The following is a 21,559-nucleotide window of genomic DNA, read 5'->3' on the forward strand; positions in this document are numbered from 1 at the left end:
GGAAAATGCTATAATTATAGTTAATTTTAAAATATTATTTTAAAAGGATGCACATGAAAATCAAATACTGGATGGAAAGATGCTTACTATAACAACTAGGGAAAATCAAGTTAATAGCAAATTTGACATCCAAAACAGACCTATATTATTCATAGAAAAGATACCTGGTACTACTTGAACCTGTCCCTACATGTAGCAATTTGAATTACTGTTTGTAGTAGGACTGAAAAATAGTACCATCACTGTAGAATATGATTTGTGGAGAACTTAACAAACTGTAATTACATGTTAGATAAACTCATAACCCTGAGTACTTACTTAAGAACAAGACCAGTTATGGCTACCTAGAAATGTGTTAATATGTTTGAAACAGTTTATTTTAATGTAACAATAATTGGAAACAAAATAAAGATCTTTAATATTATGAATAAATGTTAATTGTGATAGTCCCTTAAAAGAAGACATTGATAATAATAAAAATAAACAAGGTGTTGATAATCCCAGCATTAGGCATGGATTTTACTCCTGATCCTATTATTATAGATCAATCTCAAATGTACTATGGAGAGCACAAGCAGCCAATAAGCAAAGGCAAACTGTATGTATATCACAGTTCTTGAAATGTGGTTAAAAAGTCAATGTTACAATCAAGTTGTAGAAGTCAGATTGAAGAGAGATGTTCACTGTAAGATCAAACACAAGCACTGTATTTATGATAAAAGTATTCAAGATGCAAACGTCTCTGACCCTGACTAGAGGCATTTTGTGAAAACTCTGAAATACAAACCTCATTATCCACAGTTGCCACAGTTTCAACTTTGCACCACTTGAATATATTCATCTTAAACGTTAATCAACTTTTAGACTAGAGGCTGGATGTGTGGCTTGGAGGTTAGGAGCACTTATTGCTCTGGTTTGGTTCCCAGAACCCACTTGGAAACTAACAACCATTTGTAATTTTTGTTCCAGAGGATTTTATGACCTTTTCATATATTCATAGCCAGTACATTCATGTATTTGGTGCACAGACATATATGCAAGCCAAAGACTCAAATTCATAAAATAAAAGTAAATAAAACATAAAAATACATAAATAAATAACTTTCAATATGACACTTTTATATTTTGTGTTATATTTTATTACAGGTTTCTATTTGCCTCTAATATGGATCGTCTATCAGTTAAACCAAAACAATATTTATGTATAAAAAAATCATATAACAAAGATAGTTACTACCTTTTGGGCTTAACATGAGGTCTAATCTCCATTCCACCTTCACCCTTCAGTCATACACAGGTGGAGGGCAGGGCATGAACAGGCCCTAGAGAGATTGACATACTAATGAGGTACCTGAAGGCCAGAGATGGAGCCGATTAAACATTCCTCCCCAGTCCCTTCCCTCTACTTCCCTCCCCTTTTAACTCAGGTCCATCCTGGGTTTTAGGGGGTATGCATCCAGATCCATCCACCATCCGCCATGTGAATAAACCGGTCTTGGAAACCCAAGGACTTCGTGTGTTGGGGCCGCGCAGCCATAAGGAATCGGGAGGAGCTGGAAAGAGGCTTTTAGTTAATGAGCAGCCTGACCCAAGTTCCCACTGGAGGAACCCAGAGCGTTCCCAGTGGACTACCCATAGAATGGCAGGAGGAACTCTGGGATCCCCAGCCTTATTTTTTCTCTACAACTACCCAGGGAGTTTCAGGAAGTATATACTCACCTGATAATGTGAGACTGATACCTACTGAAAGTTAATTTTTCTCACATATATGAGATATAAGGCAGCTACTCTATGTTTTGTTGCTATTATAGAAACACAACAGTGGAAATTAATTGGCTTCATTTTGGCATTGAGAACTGAAGGCAGGACACCAGAAACACTTGACTCTGTAGAAGATATGTATGCCTGTTGTCATGTATACATATTATATGGATAAAGTATTATAAATAAAAATAGAGGTGAAGTGAAAATAAAGATTATATACTATATGTAGATAGATATAGATAAAGATGAATGTAACTTTGGGTATGTATAGAGATATAGATATTGATATATATGGTATATAGATCAACTAATATACTTCTGGAAAATGATTATTTCCTTTATGTAACAAAATCTAAATAAAAATAATTGTTGACAATATAAAACATATTTTAAATAGTTAGATGTAAGAATAGTAATCAAGTCATTAAAAGAAGAAAGACAATTACAACATTATTATGTAACTATACTATCTTTTTATTTATTTATTATCATTTTTTATTATCAAATCATAATTTTTACTTTTTAACAGAGGGGTTATAAACACAAAAATGCAGAATGTGGGGAAGGGGATAACACAAGAGCATAGGTGTTCAGGGGGAGTACATATATCCTTCAGAACAGGGTATCAGCTGGGTAAAGGTTCAGGGGACAGTTCTCTATGACTCTGCCTATGATTCACTTGTCCTTATCTAAGTTGGTACTATCTACCAAGGCTGCCTATTTACAAGGTCTATAACTACTCAGTCTGGTAAATTTCCACAAAAGCTGCCTGTTTACAATATCTTATAGCCATCTGTTTCAGTGTTTAATTTATTATTAGAAGTGATATAATCAATTCTATGTAACACTTTGGATTCACAGATATATGAGTTCTGTATGCCTCAAGGATGAAGTGTTTGATGCAGTATAGGTATAGTTTGTCAGGCTTTTATCTGGATATTACAGTGTATGTTGTCCCTCAGAATTTATATCACTGAAAAATATGTACTCTACTTCAAACCCACCCACTTCAACCCCAACAGCCATCAATTGTCAATAGCTCTTGAGCCAGGGTCAGAAAAAAGTTCATGAACTCCTCTCTCATCTAGGTTGGGATCATGTCTGGCTTGGTCTTGTAAAGGTCTTGTGCATGCAGTAACATCCATTGTGGGTTTATGAATGGTCAGAACTGCCACATCTGATTCATATTACTCCCCCATAGCCTCTATTTCCTATAATGTTTCTGCCTTATATTCTGCATTGACCCCTGAGACCTGAGTATAGTGGATGTGATACACATGCCTAATTTAGAGTTATACACTTTACAGGTTTTTTTTTTATTCTTTGAATAGCAACCAGTTGTGGATTTCATTATTGATTGCCACACAAAGCCAGAGGATGCTTCTCTATTGTGCCTTCCTTCCAAAACATTTATGAGCCTCAGAACATAGAAGATGAGTATCCTGTCAGAGTCATACTTTCTAGATGGTTGATTTTCAAGCAGTAAAAATATTTTAGGGCATGTACCTTTACTCTGTGTTTTGAAGAGATGAAATTGATTATTCAATAAACTTACTGAGTTCCCTAACTCAGTAATATATTTATGAAAATGGAAAATTTTAAACAAGTTAAACAATAATTTTCTCACTTAAGGACTCTGAATCAGAAGTGTTACACAGAGTAATTGATCTTATCACTTCAAATATTTAATCATTAAAATAGTATAAGTATATAATTATATATACGCATATAATATCTAATAGTATATGATATATTATTCTCACAATGAACCCATTAAAATATTTTCTGCATGGTAAAACCTACTTTTATATAGGTTTCGTTAAGTATAAAGAAGGTAAACTTTTGTTTGCTATCCAACCATTTATTTAGGAATTATTAATCTCCTACAATTATCTAAACTTTAACAATACAGTGATAAAAGGAAGAGTCCTTATATACACAGGGTTGATGATAAAGTGGGTAAAAACGTGAATTCACATACATAATGTAATTGGAAGTTTATCATGATGGATGAATTGTTAGGTGCTGTGGTACATTTTTGACACTGCATAAATGCATCCAGAAATGTTTATATTTGGGCTTCAAGAATAAACACTTCAAAAAAGAGACTGAAAAAGTGATTGTGGTTGTAGAAGAGTAATAGGAATCTAGTCTTTAATATTTCATACATTTTAATCCATCTGATATAATACACCGTGTTTGGTCCTTTTTATTGGATGTAACTTATAACCAATTTAATTGCTATAAATAATTTTGCAATAAGTGTTTCTGTCTATATAGCTTTTATTTTACTGTGAATTATCTCCTTTGAATATATTCCCAAGAGTAGCATTACTGGGAACATTATGTATATATATTTTTCCTGCTTTTTTTTATATAATCCCAAATTGCTTTTTAAAATGCTTATACCTATTTACAGTGTCATCGGCAATATATGAGTGCACTGCTTTTGCCAATATTCTCTAGTTTTATATAATATTTAACTACTTTAATATTTGCTAATCTAATCATTCTCAAGGAATACAAGCAGTTTCTTAGAAGATGAACTATTTGGCCAAAACTGATGAGGGAAGAACGTAGCACAACTAGGCCAATCTGATGGGCACTGAAAGGCAAAATTGGTAAAAATGAAACTCTTTAATCATATGGATCATAAAATTGTCAAGCATCATTTTGTGATTTGAAACAAGCAAGCAAGGACAGACTAATGTTCTCTAATGGTGTTTCTGAGAGATGCTTTGGTTTGTGACAAGGTCCAGCCTTCAGGAGAAATTCACCCCTGCTGTGTTTTATTTCCTCAGATATTTATAAAATTATACAACAACCTAAGGCAGACTCAAGTCCCTGGTCTTCTGCACTCATTTATCTCTTGGAAATGTAGGCAGCTCTTTCAGATGAGCCATGGACCTAATGGGAGAACTTGGAATGAGATTTTTTCCTAAAGTGAGTTCCACCAAGTCCTCAGTCACTTAGAAGTGTCAGGGAAAAGGGACGCTGACAGCTTGCTCTGTCAATGTGAGCAGAGAGTTTTAGATCAAGCCCAGGAACATTACTGTCAAAAATTACAACCTCGGCGTTGACATAAATGTTGACAGCACCATTTTCACTGATAGTGGTATCAGAGAGGATTATGATTCACAAAGGACTGTCCAACAAGCGATGATTCAGATGAAACCCTCCTAAATAAGTAAAGGAGAATAGAAATGTGAACACTGCAGGCTGCAGAATTCTATCAAGATGATGTCATACACATCTCTTCCTCCTGATAATGAGAGTTTATCTGGAAGTTCCTATAAAGGAAAACATGAAGGCAGAGAGCTATGCCCTCCTTTGAGCCTAGTATACCTCCTGTTAACCCTGTAGATCTCAAAATTTTATAATAAGCTTCACAAAATTATTGTATAATGGTTATCCTTTATGCAATGGAAGAATGCATAAGGGTTATCCAGTACCAAATGGTAAGCCCTGAAAACATACATACAAGTAATGTTGTACAGAATGAGCAGCTTGCAGTTGTGTATTTAAGAATATATATGTCAATGTAGTAATAAAGAAGTAAAGAAAGAGGCCATAAATTTGAAAGAGGAGATAGAACTTATAGGATGTTTTGAGGGAAGAAAGGGAATGAGGAAATGGATTGATTGAATTATAGTATCAAAAATAAGAAAATAATTATTTTGTAAAATATTTTAAATAACTAATGGTAGGATACAGTTATAAAGCAGATAATGAATACATTTTGGTTATCAGCAAAAACTTTAGGTAACTACTATAAAGGAAAAGAGAGTGGCATTTGTTGAAAGAAAGTATGTAGACTTGGAGTTCTGACTCTTCCCAAAATGCCGCTAATTTACAAATGCGTTTTTTCCTATTTCCTCAGTGACTATTACTAACACCTCTATCCAAATTTGCTATTGTGATATTCAAAGATATTCTCTTAAATAGAATTTTTGTTTTTAGGACTGAATGTAGGCATTACTAGGAACTCATCTTAAAATACTTTTACGGGTGAGCATATGTTTCTGTGGGTAGGTGTATGGGTGGGCAGGTGTGTGGGTGGGCAAGTGTGTAGGTGGAGAGGTGTGTAGGTGGACAGGTGTGTGGATGGGCAGGTGTGTAGGTGGGCAGGTGTGTGGGTGGGCAGGTGTGTGGGTGGGCAGGTGTGTAGGTGGACAGGTGTGTAAGTGGACAGATGTGTGGGTGGGCAGGTGTGTAGGTGGACAGGTGTGTAGGTGGACAGGTGTGTAGGTGGACAGGTGTGTGGGTGGGAAGGTGTGTGGGTAGATAGGTGTGTGGGTGGGTAGGTGTGTGGATAGGCAGCTTTATGGATGGCATGGCTTATGGCAGAGGGGATGAACTAGTCAGATTCAAGTTACCTTGGGGAACCCAAGTGATACTTATAAATCATGTAAATGTTTTATGCAAATAGGTTTTCCATTTCTATTCCTTTCAGGAAAAGCCATTTCTTTTAAATATTTCATACAAAACAAATTGTTTGAATAATTTTTGAATCACTTCTACAAGATGTTCCTTTGAAGAAAATTTCTAAAATAAAAGCATATTAAAATTATATGATTCTAAGCCAAAATAATAGCTTAGAATGCTTAAATTTCAAGTGTTATAATATTTACTCTATATTTAACTTGGATTCTGTGTGTCATGAACAATATTGTAAATCATGTGTGTTTTCTTTTTGACCATGAAGTTAAGATTTGAATGAAGAGAGTGCTCTTGTCTAATGTATGTTCCAGTTTCTGATTGTGATCACATGACTCTATGAAGTTCACATGAGTATTTAGGTAACTGTTCACTTATGAAATTCTCTCCTGTTAAGGGTACATATTGCTATTACAACTTAAAATAAAGATAATAAATAAAAAAGACGGAAGTGTGGATATCTGGAAATTTCAGATCCGAAAGAAAGGTTTTTTCTAAGATAGAAAAATGCTCTGACCTATAAATTGCACAGAACTATCTACTTGTTGAAAAAATGTTTAGTACACCTTCCAGGAAGTGCTTTATGTAGGTACTTTGCATTCTGTGACCAACTGTGACCAATCTTAGTCTAACTCTCAAATTTTGACTTAAAAACCATTTACTCAGTAAATAAAATGAGCAGTTTAATTAACACCCTTGGACAAATGGCAGTCAATTATTCCCAGCAGAGTGTTTAAGTGATCAAATTCCAATTTAAAAAAATCTAAACTTCTTGGAATTTACAAGCAACATATATTAATCTTTCCAAAAACAGAAACTAGCTCAATTGTGTTACAAGCAGCATGCCATGCATTCTGTCTGTTCTCTTTAATAAAACTATGTCTTATGAAAACAGATAAAACAGTTTGAAATATATAATGGGAAATAAAATAAATTAAATGGTAACCAAATCCTCTTCAAAAATGTAAGCACTGTGAGCACATTGCCACGTGTACACTCATTCTCCCATTTGTGAAGCAAAGCTATAGATAAAATTGCTTCAGTAGATTCTACTGAGGGATAGGATACCAATAGTCACTAGTTCATTTAAATTGATATTATTTCAATAGTTAAATTTATTTTTCTTATTTTTTTCTTTTGAGAATGTTCTAGATAATGAAATTTCAATAATTGAATTGTGTGAGTTCACTTGGAAACAATCACAGGAAGATTTGGATAAAATGGCAGGAGTAAAAAAGCACTAGTATAGAATTACAAATTATGCAAAGATAGCACTGACAGCTTCTACTATTTAAATGCAGTGTATGTGCATGTGTGTGTATGTCTGTGTGTATGTGATTGCATGTGGATTCATTTGTGTGATCATATGTGTGTATGTACTGTGTTTGTCCATATTTCACTGATCCTCACAAATACTTTCTGCTAAATAAGATTTTCAATATTGCAGATAGGAATGACACTGTAGAAGTTTTCAGGAATTTTGCCCAAAGTCTTGACTTTGGTCAGAAATTCAAGAAGTCAGCTTAGATGCATGAGGGTCTTCTTATATAACCGAATCCCACATTATGGCAATGGGATTCAAAGATTTTATGAGTATTAATGTACATTAAGACAAATTCAGCATGATGGTTTGAATTTTAGAAATTCTGATGAATTAAAAATAATTTCTGAAGCTATGGTCCTAAAATAGAAAAGGAGAGGCTTACACCATTATTATCAATTCACTTTACTGAGTTTAAAGTCAGTGCTATTTTTGTTATCTGTGGTAGCAGACAGTTTTCCCAGCACACTTTAGTCTTCTTGATAAGGCAAACATGTGAACTTTCCTTGTGTGTGCAGAAATACCTAGATAGGCTGAATTCTTGAAGTCCTTAGGATAATGTGTTTATAATGACCTTCAGCCCTAGGCTTCAAAAGAAACACTGTGAGACTGGCAGTCTTCTTCAAACAGCATCTCTCTCACAATCAGTCTTGTCCTGTAGTGCACAGGAGAGAATGAGTCTTCCTTCCTTCAGCCCACCCTACGTGACTCACATTATTTACACAGAATTCTCAGTCTGAGCTTTGTATTCTGCCCCTGTACCCAATAAAAGTCTTACCTAGTGACATATTGCTGAGATCTTCATCCAAGCCCCAGAGGTTGCCCTGGTAACCTCAAGAATACTGGGCTTCTCACAAAATTCAGATTCTTGGTGGAATCTGCTGTGTTCATTCTCTGGTCACAGAATACACTCAGCTGTGGAGAGGGTTGGGGACAGAAATTGAGCGGGATGGAAACTTGGCCTCTGCAGGTGGAAAGCTTAATTGGAGGATCAGGTGTTCATGAAGAATGTACGCTGAGGGTGAGGAAGTCAACTGGCTTCAAGAATAGAGCCACAGGGAGACCATACTCGGGAACCTATATAAAGACCCTTTAAACTAGCTTCTGTAGCTCTGTTCTGCCCCAGGTATACCTAATGAGGTGCTGAACAATTCTGTTATGTTCATTCCAAAATGTCCAGACAATTTCCATCATCTGAAATTATTTTCTTTGACATATATTGCTGTTAACACTGTAGAATATATCATCTTTTATGTGGAATAATTGTTGCCATTAGGTTTTTTTAGAAGTTCAGTGGATTACACTGTGGTGATATGCAAGCAGATATAGAAAGAGTTTTAGATTTTCTTATAGGATTCAATAATATTTTTGTCGTTGAACCTTTTTATGAAGAGAAGATTTGATGACAGAGAACAAGGAAAGGAGAGAAAAGTGAGAACAAGTTAAAAGATCTTGCTCCTGTGAAAATTCTCCATTTGCAAAAATAGATTTGTGTCCAGGTCTCTTAAAATAGCATCGTCAGCTATGAAAAAGAAGTTTTTCTGATTCAAAAGTTTAAAAGTAAGGTTGGTAATACAGATATCAATGAAATAATTAGTAAATTCTTCTATTTTCTACGAAAGAATGTATGCTGCTTTCTTCAGATGCTATATTTCCTTTTTTTTCCTCAATCATTATAAAATAAATAAATAAAAATAAATAAAACAGAAGTGAAGGGAGTGTAGAGTGAAAAATTATAAATACCATTTTATGAAATATATGTAGACTTTTTCTTTGCCCTTAGACCTGGGCAAAAAAAGTGCAGGTTCCAGAATGCGGAACTGAAAATAAGATTTCAGGTCTTCACTGCTCTGGGACACATTCCTGGTGAAGGACATTATACCTGAATCAGAGGACACTTGCTGGATTATATTCCTCAAGCCTCAGGCAGTAGACCCACCTGTGGGTGGGAAAAGCCCAAAGCAGGAAGACACATTCCTGACCATAAAAAAAAAAAAAAAATACAAGTCATCTAGGTGGGGCTGTGACTGGAGGAAGTGAGAAATATTTAACCTGAAATAGTTGGTAATGACAGGGTAGGGCACAGTGACATGGTAAGACTACATTTTTGAGAAGAATGAGTGTGCAGAGTGATTTTCACATGACTCTAATCATTTAGGGTGAGTACCTCTGAAATGTTCCACTATATTTATGTTTTGTATCCTTGAAAACCCCTCACCCCCCTTCCCATTCCCCTGGTTTGTGGTTTTTCCCTTTAAAACCCTCCTCAGACTGGCTGGTGGGATCGAACTCTACTCCTGCGCGAGTGTGTAGTGAGACCGCTGGCTGCCAGCTTTCTTCCCTAATAAACCTCTGTTGATTGCATCCAGGTATGGTTTCCTGTGATTTTTGGGTGGTCGTGATTTCCTGAGACTTGAGGAAGGGTCTCCCGAGTTTGGGGGTCTTCAGGAGAAGGATGAAATATTTGGAACAACCTAATTTTTTTGTAAGTTGCATCTATATATGTCTGTGATATTTGTTGCTCATCAGTTTAATCTTCAACATGACCCAAAAGAAAAGTTCACTGAGCTTAGTTCAGTAAGTACATAATGTGTGCATCACTTAATGGACAGACATTAGGGTTCTGTGCCACTGAAACTCTTAGGTTAGAAATACTGCATGACATTTCTAAACTACCTGTGAATACGTGTCCATCTCTTTCTTGCTCTTTTTGTTTTGTTTTGTTTTGTTTTGTTTTGTTTTGTTTATCACTTGCACCCTTGTATTGAAAGAAAACTAGCTCAGAGCAATTACGTACAATTCTTTGTTATCTCTTTCACAGTTCTAAATGAAAAGTAGTTTTCATATTCAGGAATAGACAAGTACTCTAATGAAACACTGTTCCTGGGTTTCCTCATTGTGGCTGCCATTTGAATAATTTTTAATACTGGTGTAATTGAGGCTGTTTGCCTGGTTTGCTCTACCTTTAAGAAATGGATGTTCAATCATCTCTCCTAGGTTTTTTTTTTTTTTTTTTTTTTTGGTTGTTTTTTCTCTGTTATCTTGTAGGAGAAAATTATATGTTCATATAGAAGCTTTAGTATAAATAATAACCCAAGTCAGCAGTACCCATTTTGTCATTCCCTTTTGGGTCTCTTATTTGTGATATTTGACAAAAATGTTTGGTGTGAATTTATTATGTCAGTCTGATTGTGTGAGGGGTGTTTGTGGTAGGCTAGCACACATTGTTTCTGTTTACGAAGAATTTCCTCCGTATGTTTTTATACTGTCTTCATATGACCTTCCCTGTATGTCCACATGTGATATTTTTAATATTAAAAAAGTTTGCTATCATTCAAAATAAGGTGTTACAATGTTATTTTAATGAAGGTAAACTATTGTGCTTTATTTACTTTTATGCCCATTAGCCATTTTTATCCCATTTTCTCTCCTTTATTTTCCTTTTTTAAAATTAATTCACTTTGCATCCCTATTGCGTCCCACCTCCAGGTTTCTCCCTCACACAGTCCCTCCCCATACCCATTACCCTTCTCCTCTGAGACAATAGAGTCCCCTTCGGGCACATCAAGTCTCTCCAGGACTAGGCACTCTTCTCCCACTGAGCCCAGAAAGGACAGCTGAGTTAGGGGAATGGTTTCCACAGACAGGCAACAGCTTGCAACAACAACTTTCTTCTTCTTCTTTTTCTTCTTCTTCTTCTTCTTCTTCTTCTTCTTCTTCTTCTTCTTCTTCTTCTTCTTCTTCTTCTTCTTCTTCTTCTTCTTCTTCTCCTTCCTCCTTCCTCCTTCCTCCTTCCTCCTTCCTCCCTCCTCCCTCCTCCCTCCTCCCTCCTCCCTCCTCCCTCCTCCCTCCTCTCTCCTCCCTCCTTCCTGCTTCTCCTTCTCCTTCTTCTTCTTGTTTTAAAGTCCTTCATATATTACATCTCTACCAGTTTTCCCACCCCCATTCTCTCCCTCCCCATATTCCATCTTCCACAGATCCATCAACACACTCTGCCTCCCCTTATAAAAGAGCAGGCCTCCATGGATATCACTCAATCAAAAATGGCACAAAAAGCTACAATAAAACCAGGAAGCCTGCACAAGGCAGCCCAGTAAAAGGAAAAGTGTTCCACAATGAAAGGAAAAGTCAGGAAGAACTCCTGCTCTTACAAGGATGTACATAAGAACAACAAGCTACTTTGCCATTCATATTCAGAGTGCCTAGGTCAGATCCCAACAGCCTGACTTTTGCCAGTCCCCATGAGTCCAACTCAGTTAATTCTGTGGGCCTTGTATTTCCCTGAGCCCTCTGATTTCCTTGGATTCTTCCTCCCCTAAGCTCTGCCTAATGTTTCCCTGTGATATTCTTCATCTCTTCCCATCAGTTTCAGGATAAAGAATTCTTTGGACTCTTTGATGACAATTTTGCTAGGCTTTCGATCCCAGAACACTCTGTGGTCAAGACAAATTGTTAGTGAAAGATTTTAGGGGGTGGATGGGTGTTCCAATCTCTCCTCCAGGCCTTGCCTGGGTACAAAAGATAGCCTGCTCATGCTCCAGGTCAGTGATTACTAGGAGTCTTTCCTCGGCTTACCCTCCGAGATTCCATGGCACATCTGTTGCATTAGATTTCCAGTTTGCCTCCAAATTGCCTGCACTTCCAGTATTTTCTTCCTCCCTTCCCACATCCTGAACCTTCCTCTTCCCAACTCCACTGACACTCTCCCCAACCCCATTCTACTTGTGAAATCTATCTATTTACCCTTTCCAGGAAAATCCTTGGATCCTCCTTTAAGCTGTCCCTCTTACTGAGACTTCCTGGGATTGTAGATTTTAGCATGATCATCTTTTACTTTACAGCTATTATCCACTTATAAGTGAGTAAATGGCATGTTTCTTTTTCTGGGTCTGGGTTATCCCCCTAGGCATGATTGTTTTTTTCTAGTTCTACACATTTGCCTTCAGATTTAATGATGTCATTATTAACAGCTGAGTAGTACTCCATTATTTAAATGTACTACATTTTCTTTATTTATTCTTCAGTTGAGAGGCATCTAGGTTGTTTCCAGTTCCTGGCATTCTGAATAAAGCTAGTATAAATATAGTTGAGCAAATGCCCTTGTGATAGGATATAGCATTCACTGGCCATATGCTCAAAAGTGGTATAGTTGGGTCTGGAGAGAGGTTGATTTCCACTTTTGTAAGAAACTGTTTATTGAAGTCTAGTTTCTTGAGTTCTCTAGGTATTTTGCATATTGGCCATCTGTCAGACAGAATTGGAAAAATGTTTTCCCATTTTGTGGGCTGCCATTTTGTATGATTGATGGTATCCTTTGCTTTACAGACGCTTTTTGGTTTCAATAGGTCCCATTTACTCATTGTTGAACTTAGTACCTATACTATTGGTATTCTATTTAAGAATCTCTCTTCTGTGCCAATATGTTATCTTTTATAGTTTATGTGGGGTAATAGATATAGATCTATTTGTATTCTTCTACATACTGATATCCAGTTGGACCCATACCATGTGTTAAAGATAACTTCTTTTGTCCATTCAATAATTGTGACTTCTTTATCAAAATTTAGGTATCCATGCATGTGTGAATTTACATCTGGGTTTTTAATTTGATAACACTGAAAAACATGTCCTGACACCTACTTGATCATGGTGGATAATCTTTTTGATGTGTTTTGATTCAGTTTGCACGTATTTTATTGATTTTTACATCAATATTAATGAAGGAATTTGGGCAGTAGTTCCACTTCCTTGTTGAATCTTTGGTGTATTTGGTATCAGGATGACTGTAGCACCATTTGGTATTGCTTCTTCTGTTTTAATTTTGTGGAATAACTTGATTATTATTGATCTTAGTTATTCCTTGAAAGTCAGTTATAATTCTACACTGAAACTACCTGGCCCTTATTAGTATTCTGTCTAAACTCCACCTACACAGTTACCTGGCAACAGCCAGGTAGGCCTGGCCCACTATAAAAGGGGCTGCTTGCTCCCTCCTCTCTCTGGATCTCTTGATCTCTTGATTTCTTGCCTCTAGCCTCTCTGTCTCCTTGTTCCCCCCCCCCCCCCCCGCTTCCCGTCCCCTTCTCTCCACAAGGTCATGACCAGCCTTTACTTCTCTACTCTCTCTCTTTCTCTCTGCCTCTTCTATCCTCCTGGCTCCCCTCTCCATGCCTTGAATAAACTCTATTCTATGCTATACCAGTGTGTGACTGGTCCCTTAGGGGGAAGAGATGCCTCTTTGTGGGCCCACTTAACATCCCCTTCCCCCATACCTATCCACACACCCACAGAACATATTTTCTTTATCTCTTTATAAGCACATCAGCACTGGGCTCTCTTTGTTTGGTAAACATTTAATGACTGCTTAAGGTCAATTTAAATCATTTATCTGATCTTGACTTAAATTAAGTAAGTGGAGTATATTGGGAAATTTTTCAATTTCTTTTAGATTTTATAATTTTGTGGCATACAAATTGTTGAAATATGTCTTTAAAAATCTTTGGATTTCCTCAGTGTCTCTTGCTCTGCCCCCATTTCATTTTTGATTTTGTTAATTTGGATATTCTCTCTGTGTCTTTTAGTTGGTTTGGCTAAAGGATTGTGTGGCTTGTTGATTTTCTCAATTAACAAACACTTTGTTTCATTGAATTTCTTTGTACTATTCTTTTTGTTATTATTTTATTGATTTCTTGTTTTTTATTGGATATTATATTTACATTTCAGATTTTATCCCCTAACTCCCCTTCCCCCCACCACCTAGGAACCGCCTATCCCATCACCCCTTCTCATGCTTCTGTGAGGATGTGCCCCCACCTACCTCCCACTCCCACCTCCCCTCCCTTGAATCCCCCCACACACACTCAGTGTTCATTCTTCATGGAAGCAAGAATTTCCTCACCCACCTATGCCCGACAAGGCCATCCTCCCCTTCATGTACAGATGGAGTCATGGGTCCCTCACTATGTGATCCCAGAATGGTGGTTTAGACCTTGGAAAGCTCTGGTTGGTTGGTATTGTTGCTCTTCTCATGGGGCCACAAACCCTTTCTGATCCTTCAGTATTCTCTCTAACTTCTCCATTGGGAAATCCTTGATCAGATCAGTGGTTAGCTGTGAGCATTGGCCTCTGAATGTGTCAGACTTTGGCAGACCTCTAAGGAGACAGCTATATCAGGCTCTTGTCAGCATGCACTTTCTGCTATCCACATCAGTGCCTACCTTTGGTGATTGTACCTGGGATGGATACCCAGGTGGAATGGTCTCCAGATGGCTCCTCCTTCAGTTTCTGTCCCACACTTTGTTTCCATATTTGCTCCCTTGAGTATTTTTGTTACTCTTTTTAAGTAGGACTGAGGCATCCACACTTGTTCTTCCTTCTTCATGAGCTTCACGTGGTCTGTGTGTTGAGTCTTGGCTATTCCAAGCTTTTGGGCTTACATCCCCTTATCAGTGAGTAAATACCACGTGTGTAATGGTATGTCCAATTTTCTGAGGAACCACCAGACTGATTTCCAGAGTAGTTATACCAGCTTGCACTCCCACCAACAATGGAGGAGTGTTCCTCTTTCTCTACATCCTCAGCAGCATCTACTTTCACCTGAGTTTTTGATCTTAGCCATTTTGACTGGTGTGAAGTGGTATCTCAGGGTTTTGATTTGCATTTCCTGATGACTAAGGATCTTGAGCATTTCTTAATTTCGAGATTCCTCAGTTGAGAATTCTTTGTTTAGCTCTGTACCCCATTTTTAATAGGATTATTTGGTTGTCTGGAGTATAATTTCTTGAGTTCTTTGTATATATTGGATATTAGCCCTCTATCAGATGTAGGATTGGTAAAGATCTTTTCCCAATCTGTTGGTTGCCATTTTGTTTTATTGACAATGTCCTTCACCTTACAGAAGCTTTGAAATTTTATGAGGTCCCATTTGTCAATTCTTGATCTTAGAGCATAAGCCATTGGTGTTCTGTTCAGGAACTTTCCCCTATGCCTAAGTATTTGAGGGTCTTCCCCACCTTTTCTTCTATTAGTTTCAGTGTATCTGGTTTTATGTGAAGGTTCTTTATCCATTTGGACTTGAGCATTGCACAAGGAGATAAGAATAGATTGATTTTCATCTTTCTACATGCTGACCTCCAGTTGAACAAGCACCATTTGCTGAAAATGCTGTCCTTTTTCCACTGGATGGTTTTAGCTCCTTTGTCAAAGATCAAGTGATCATAGGTGTGGGGGTTCATTTCTGGATCTTCAATTCTATTCCATTGATCTTTCTGCCTGTCTCTGTACCAATACCATGCAGTTTTTATCACTACTGCTCTGTAGTACAGTTTGAGGTCAGGGATGGTGATTCCCCCAGAAGTTCTTTTATTGTTGAGAATAGTTCTCGCTGTCCTGATTTTTTTTTTATTCCAAATGAATTTACAAATTGCTCTTTCTATCTCTATGAAGAATTGATTTGGAATTTTGATGAGGATTGCATTGAATCTGTAGATTGTTTCTGGCAAGACTGCCATTTTTACTAAATTAATCCTGCCAATCCAGGAGCATGGGAGATCTTTCCATCTTCTGAGATCCTCTTCGATTTTTTTCTTCAGAGACTTGAAGTTCTTATCATACAGATCTTTTACTTGCTTGGTTAGATTCACTCCAAGGTATTTTATATTATTTGTGACTATTGTGAAGGGTGTCATTTCCCTAATTTCTTTCTCAGACTGTTTATCCTTTGAATAGAGGAAGGCTACTGATTTGTTTGAGTTGATTTTATATCCAGGCACTTTGCTGAAGTTGTTTATCAGGTTTAGGAGTTCTCTGGTGGAAGTTTTAGGTTCACTTAAGTATACTATCATATCATCTGCAAATAGTGAAATTTTGACTTCTTTCTTTCCTATCTGTATCCCTTTGACTTCCTTTTGTTGTTAAATTGCTCTAGCTAAGACTTCCAGTACTATATTGAATAGGTAAGGTGAGAGTGGGCAGCCTTGCCTAGTCCCTGATCTTAGTGGGATTGTTTCAAGTTTCTCTCCATTTAGTCTGATGTTGCCTACTGGCTTGCTGTATATTGCTTTTACTATGTTTAGATATGGGCCTTGAATTCCTGATCTTTCCAAGACTTTTAACATGAAGGGATGTTGAATTTTGTCAAATGCTTTCTCAGCATCTAGTGAGATGACCATGTGGTTTTTCTCTTTGAGTTTATTTATGTAGTGGATTACATTGATGGATTTCCAAATATTGAGCCATTCCTGCATTCCTGGGATAAAGCCTACTTGATCATGATGGATGATTGTTTTGATGTGTTCTTGGATTCAATTTTCGAGAATTTTATTGAGTATTTTTGCATCAATATTCATAATAAAGATTGGTCTGTAGTTCTCTTTCTTTGTTGGGTCTTTGTGAGGTTTAGGTATGAGCATAATTGTAGCTTCATAGAATGAATTGTGTATTGTTCCTTTTGTTTCTATTCTGTGGAATAGTTTGAAGAGAATGGGCATTAGGTCTTCCTGGAAGGTCTGATAGAATTCTGCACTAAAACCATCTGGTCCCAGACTATTTTTGGTCGGGAGACTTTTAATGACTGCTTCTATTTCTTTAGGGGTTATGGGACTGTTTCGATGATTTATTTGCTCCTGATTTAATTTTGATACTTGGTATCTGTCTAGGAAATTGTCCATTTCATCCAGATTTTCCAATTTTGTTGACTATAGGCTTTTGTAGTAGGATCTGACAATTTTTTTTTTCAATTTCCTCAGTTTCTGTTGTTATGTCTCCCTTTTCAGTTCTGATTTTATTAATTCAAATACTGTCTCTGTGCCCTTTGGTTAGTCTGGCTAAGGGTTTATCTATCTTGTTGATCTTCTTAAAGAAACAGCTCCTGGTTTTGTTGATATTTTGTATAGTTCTTTCAGTTTCTACTTGGTTGATTTCAGCCCTGAGTTTGATTATTTCCTGCTGTCTACTCCTTAATTCTGAATCCTGCTTTTCCAGTGTGATGGGGTGTTCAGGGCTTGCTATGATGGGAGAACTGGGTTCTGATGATGCCATGTAACTTTGGATTTTTTGCTTAAGTTCTTGCAATTGCCTTTCGCCATCTGGTTAACTCTAGTGCTGCCTGTACTCACTGTCTCTGACTGGAGCCTGCCTTTCCAGTTATCTTGCTTGTGTCCGAACTCGTCAGGGTCCAGATGTCTCTGTGATCTTTTAATCCTGAGCTCCAGTTGCTCTGAGTACAGTGGCTCCTCTAGGATGTCTCAGGATATGGAATCTCCATGGTAGCTGACCAGCTAGGTGTCTGTTTCTCTGGGTGCAGTGTCTCCTCTAGGATGTCTAGGTATAAGGTGTCCACTGCTCTGAGTGCAGTGGCTCCTCCAGGATGTCTCAGGATATGGTGTTTGTTGCTCTGAGTTCAGTGGTTCCTCAAGGATGACTCAGGATATGATCTTCCACTCGGGAGCAGACCAGGCAAGTGTCTGCCACTCTGGGTTCAGTGGTCCCTCTAGGATGTCTCAGGATTTGGTGTCCACACAAGAGCAGGCCAGGCAGGTGTCTACTCCAGGCAGCAGGCCCAGGCAAGGGATTGTATCCATTTCTGAAGTCAGCGTTATTACTTCCTACCTTCTACTGTAGAATGTCAAGTCTCAGTCCAAACTTAAAATTAAAAAATCTCACTGTCCCAGGACACATTCTGGAAGGAGCACATTCCTGAGTCAGAGGACACTTGCTAGATTATCATTCAGAGGAAGAAGGAAGAGGCTGATTAACATTCCTCAGACCACAGAGGAGGGAACCCACCTGCAGGTGAGGAAGTCCCAGAGCACATGTGTAGACACATTCCAGAAGAGGGGCCCATAATAGGAGGTGGTCAGGAAGCTGGGCCCTTAATGTAATAAACATGGGCAAATGGAAGACACTCATTGTCATAAAAATAATGTGTGAATCTGAGTCACCTAGAGACAAGACCTGGGAAGGTCAGCCTTTGTGGTTGCCTCGTGAACTCTGTATAAAAACTGTCCCCAGCTTTGGCTCGGGTTTCCTCCAGTGCACTGGTTATTATCATTATCATCATTACCTCATGTTTTTGCAGTGAATCCCCTGTCTGTGAGTGTTTCTGTGGGACCACGTCCCCTGGTTTTGGATCTTTGGATCCAACACTACTCTTCTTGTTTTTACTTTTTATTAGACTAGAGCTTTCAAATATGCTAAATTGATAGTATGAGATCTCTCCAATGTCTTTTTTTAAGGCACTCAGTGCTATAAACTTTTGTCTTGTCACTGACCCTTATCTTGGCCTTGAAGCTATTCAGTTTCCATGATTTTACATGTTTTCTATTTCTGTTGTTGTTAATATCCAGCTTTGTGCTCTGGTGTTTTGATAAGATGAAAGGGAATACTTTAATTTTCTTTTATCTGTTGAGACTTGCTTTGTTGCCAAACATAACATGTGGTCAATTTTTGAAAATGCTCCATGAGGTACTGAGAAGATTGTATATTCTTTTGTGTTTGGGTGAAATGTTCTATAGATACCTGTTAGGTTGTTTGATTCATAATGTTTGTCAGCTCTATTATTTCACTGTTTAGTTTTGGTCTGAATGACTGTTTGCTTTTGAGAGTGAGATATTGAAGTCTTGTACTATGAATGTCTGAGTTCAATGTTTAATTTAAGCTTCAGTAATGCCTCTTTATAAATGTGGATGTCCTTGCATTAGATGCATAGATGTTAAAAATTGATATGCCTTAGTGACAGTTTTAAAAACAGCTGTGAACAGACCCCATGTCTAAGGCAACCCTTATAAGGACAACATTTAAACTGGGGTTGGCTTGCAGGTTTAGAGATTCATCAAGGCAGGATCATGGCAGCATCCACGCAGGCATGGTTCAAGCAGAACTGAAAGTTCTTCCTCTTCATCTGAAGAATGCTAGGAGTAGACTGGCTTCCAGGCAGCTGGGATGAAAGTTTTAAACCTCATGCCTATAGTTATGGGTACTTGTGGCTGGAAACACAGGGGCTTCCTCCAGGTGGGAAGTTAGGCACAACCACTGTGGCTACAGGAGCTCATTAAAGGCCTTCTCTATGGTTCCTCATGGCGTAGCCCCAATGACACGAAAAAGTCCTTAAGTTTCCAAAATGGCTTTATTGGCATGATGGATGATGGTTGAATCTGGATGTGCATCCCTGTGAAACTCAGGGCAGACCTGAGTTAAATATGGAGGGAGTGGGAAGGACTGGGGAAGAATGCTTAATTGGCTCTACCTTCTGGCCTTCAGGCATCTTATTAGTATGTAAATCTCTCTAGGGTCTGAGGCCTGTAGTTATGCCCTCTACCTGTGCTCTTTGAACTTGACTGAATAGTGCAGGTTAATGGAGTTCCACACCATGTGTTAGGAGCCTGGATTCTGAGAGTATGGCAGAATAGATGCCCATCCCTTACAGGCAATGGACACCTGTTGGGTATCTGGGCTTTCCAGCCAGTGTTTCAACCAAAACCAAGACCCCTTTCACTGTCCTACATACAGTGATACACCTACTCTAACAGGGCCACACCTCCTATAGTGCCACTCCCTGGACCAAGCATATACAAACCATCACATCCCACTCCCTGGCCCCCATAAGGTTGTTCAAACATATGAGTCTATGGGGTCATACCTACCCATAGCATAATGAAAAAATACATTTAGTTCAACCTCGAAAGACCCATAGTTTATAGTAGTCTCAACAATGTTAAAAGTCCAAAGTTTAAAGTCTCTTCTAAGATTCATCGAATCACTTAACTGTAGAACCAAAAGCAAGACAGGAAACCACCTAGGCAAACTCCAAACTCTGTACCTCCATGTCTGATATCAAAGCAGTCTTCAGATCTCCACTTTTTTTTTCATCTTTGTTGACTGCAACAAACTTCTTCCTTTTGGGATGTTTTCTCTCCATTAGCAACTTTCCTTTGCAGATATCCCATGGTTCTGTCATCTAAAACTATCTTAGGGTTTTTAAGGCAACATCAACATTATAGTTATTTGTTCCAATAGCTGAGCTCCACACATGATTTTCTAGGCTTCTCCAAAGGGCCTAAATCTCTTTCCTAGCTCTGCTTTCTGAAGCACACTAAGCTCTGGTTGACTCCACTCAACTGCTGGTGCTGCTCTTGGTGGTCATCTCATGGTACTGGGATCTCCAATATGCTGGGGTCTTCTGCTGCAACTAGGCTTCACCAATAGCTACTCATAGACTCTCTTCATGGTACCAAGCCTCAATTTCTTTGCATGGTCCCTTCATTTCCTGGCTGTCAAATGCAACTGAGGCTCTGCCTTCACCAATGGCCTTCCATGACCTTTCATAGCACTAAGCCCCATCTGCTCTTCATGACCCCTTCATGTCTTCAAAATCAGTACCAACTGGGTGGCTTTTACAGATTATCAAGTACAGCAGCATGAGGTACAACCTTGTCTATCTGTGAAACATAGCTTCTTTGTGCTATCAGAAAATACTTCCCAGATTTCAACTCAGTGATTCTGGTCTATTAATCATTACTAATTTATTAACTCCAGCTAACCAGCATCAATTGTTCCAGTAGTCTCTTTCTCCTCTTGACTATAAAGCCAGAGCCAAATGGCCAAAGCTGATGGATCTTGCTGATTGCTATAGCTTGGACACGACTCCCTCCCATTCGATTATGGGATCACTTTCTGTTTTCCAACCTTTCACTGCCTAAGCTTGTCTGTCCTGAAAATTGCTCTGTAAATTAACTTTGAACTGAGAGATCTGCAGGCCTGTCTCATCTGTGCTGGGATTAAAGGTGTGGTGGACCACACCTGGAACTAAAATTTTCTCTACTTAGAACTTACTCTATAACAGGCTGGCTTTTAATTCAGAGATCTGCTTTCCTCTGTCTCCTAGAACTAAAGATGTATACCACCTTGCCTGTATCTATACTTTTCATAGCCACTATGCCTCAAGGTCCAGATGAAAAGCCTATTTTTTCCAGTTTCAAGATCTGGATCACAAGTGTGGCTTCTATTTCTGGAAAGTAGTTCATTCTAGATTAAAAATCC

The 21,559-nt window shown here is 38.0% G+C and overlaps 1 long non-coding RNA gene across 1 annotated transcript in view; it reads left to right on the top strand.

Annotated features, from left to right (window-relative positions):
- Positions 1 to 21,559, top strand: part of LOC143434409 (uncharacterized) — a 32,469-nt gene that overhangs the window by 1,274 nt on the left and 9,636 nt on the right. The window contains exon 2 of the long non-coding RNA XR_013103882.1: positions 9,892 to 10,007. This is a non-coding gene — a long non-coding RNA (uncharacterized LOC143434409). The remainder of the gene's footprint in view (positions 1 to 9,891; positions 10,008 to 21,559) is intronic.

This window comes from Arvicanthis niloticus, chromosome 14 (genome assembly GCF_011762505.2).
Source record: "Arvicanthis niloticus isolate mArvNil1 chromosome 14, mArvNil1.pat.X, whole genome shotgun sequence".
In the NCBI taxonomy this organism is placed as follows: Eukaryota; Metazoa; Chordata; class Mammalia; order Rodentia; family Muridae; genus Arvicanthis; species Arvicanthis niloticus.